Source organism: Lucilia sericata, unplaced genomic scaffold (genome assembly GCF_015586225.1).
Source record: "Lucilia sericata isolate MDLA Ls3-8-SP2 unplaced genomic scaffold, ASM1558622v1 Contig000906F_arrow, whole genome shotgun sequence".
Lineage (NCBI taxonomy): Eukaryota > Metazoa > Arthropoda > Insecta > Diptera > Calliphoridae > Lucilia > Lucilia sericata.
In genome coordinates, this window is record NW_023994893.1 from 37,501 (window position 1) to 40,000 (window position 2,500).

Here is a 2,500-nt window from a genome sequence, read left to right on the forward strand (position 1 = left end):
AATTGTTTATTAATTAATTTAATTTCTCATTTGAATTATTTGTTTACAAATAATTAAAAAATTCTCATCGTCAACTTTTAGATATATGTACTAGCATGACAGATTTATAGCATGTCGTCATGTTAACATTTCCATTGCACTCTTGAATTGATTTTGTTGAATTGATTTGAAGTATAGAAACGAATTGCAGAAGAAAAGCTCATAAATGTGAAGGTGTTAGATATTTAGGTAGGAGTATTTCTTTAATAGTTTGGATCTTTGGATTTTGTGTGATTATGTCACAGTAGCGTTCAAAAATTATTATTATTATACTATAGCTTAGACTATACACTAGACTATAGGCTAGTCTATAGATTAGACTTTAGATTAAACTATAGACTAGACAATAGACTGGACTATAAACTAGAAAATGGACTAGAATGTAGACTAGACCATAGACTGGACAAAAAACTATACTATAAACTAGACTAGACTATAGATTAGTCTAAAGACTAAGCTATAGACTAGACTATAGACTAGACTATAGACCAGACTATAGACTAGACTATAGACTAGACTATAGACTAGACTATAGACTAGACTATAGACTAGACTATAGACTAGACTATAGACTAGACTATAGACTAGACTATAGACTAGACTATAGACTAGACTATAGACTAGACTATAGACTAGACTATAGACTAGACTATAGACTAGACTATAGACTAGACTATAGACTAGACTATAGACTAGACTATAGACTAGACTATAGACTAGACTATAGACTAGACTAGACTAGACTATAGTCTAGACCATAGACTAGACCATAGACTAGACTATAGACTAGACTATAGACTAGACTATAGACTAGACTATAGACTAGACTATAGACTAGACTATAGACTAGACTATAGACTAGACTATAGACTAGACTATAGACTAGACTATAGAGTGGACTATAGACTAGACTATAGACTAGACTATAGACTAGATTATAGACTAGTCTATGAACTAGTCTATGGACTAGACTATGAACTAGACTATATACAAGACTAGGCTATGAACTAGACTATATACAAGACTAGGCTATGAACTCGACTATAGATTAGACTATGAACTCGACTATAGACTATACTTTAGACTAGACTATAGACCAGACCATAGACTAGACTATAGACTAGACTAGGGACTAGACTGTGGACTAGACTATGAACTAGACTGTGGACTATACCATAGACTAGACTATATACTATGCTATAGACTAGACTAGATTATAGACAAAACTATAGGTTGGACTATAGTGTAGACTACAGATTGACTACTATGTGGACAACTTATCAAAAGTTTATGTTAGAAAAAGTACCGAATAAGTTGTTGGGGTACTTTTCGATATCTAAAAGTACTAATGTACTGAATTTCGAATGCCTGAAATATATAAAAAAGTAACATAAACAAATGTGAGAATAAACAGTAGTAAATTTAGATTACTATTTAGTTTAAAATATTGTAAATTTATGCAAATTTAAATGTCGTCGTTGAACAGTCAGAAGAGTAAGTGAGCTTAATTAAAGTAATTAAAGTTTTATTAAAACGTGTTTGATAATATAGTAAAAAAACACACACATAAGAAAAATACGTAAGCAAACTAAATTAAATTGTTTATTATATTAAAAAAAATTTAAAAAGTAAACGGCAGTAGATAGGAGAGACATAAAAAAAGAAATTCCTTTTAATTAATTTACTAAAAATAACGAAAAGAAGACAGAGATAAAAATTGAAAAAAAGTATAAAATAAGAGTTAGCGTGTTAAAAGGTTATTAAAATGTTTGGTTTTATTGCTTAAAACCCCTAAAAAGCTTGTATTTGTAATGTATCCTTAAAAAAATTACAAACCCCTATCTTTCCTTTTTCACCATATGTGATTTTTTCCTTTACTGCCCTTTTCCTGCTTGATTTTTGCGCCTTTTTTATAAATTGACATCACTGCTTCTTCACTCCCTTGTTTGCACATGTTTTTTTTTTGTTTATTTTGTTTAGATCAATAAAGCTTTTTAAAGCTTTATTTTGCTTGTTTTGTTTACATTTTCATTTTCAAAACATTTACACTAAAAGCTGTTGGTATCATCATCTGTGTCAGGGATGGATATTTAAGATTTTAAAATCGAAAGTTATTTTCAGTATGGTTTAAGAAAATAAAAAAATTAATATGTAATAGTTAAATTAGTTAAATAACATATTGGCTACTTAAGGAAGAGACCATTTCGTAAAAAGCTTTACAACTGCAACCATTTCAAGTCCCAAGTAATCTATAAAGTAACTAGTTCCTTTAATTTTTTTCTTCTAGGTTTGGAAGCCAATAACTAATATTCGATAAAGTTAATTTTTATAAACAAAATCAATAAAATTCCAAAAAGAAATTCAACTGAAAACTTCTTTAACTAACAATTTGTCATACTACAACATTTTCCATCCCTGTGTTGTTTTTTTAAAGTTCACCTAACAAATAAAGTTTATAATT

The 2,500-nt window shown here is 28.9% G+C and overlaps 1 protein-coding gene across 1 annotated transcript in view; it reads right to left on the reverse strand.

The window, feature by feature from the left end:
- Positions 1-2,500, reverse strand: part of LOC119608969 (elongation of very long chain fatty acids protein 6) — a 32,695-nt gene that overhangs the window by 8,816 nt on the left and 21,379 nt on the right.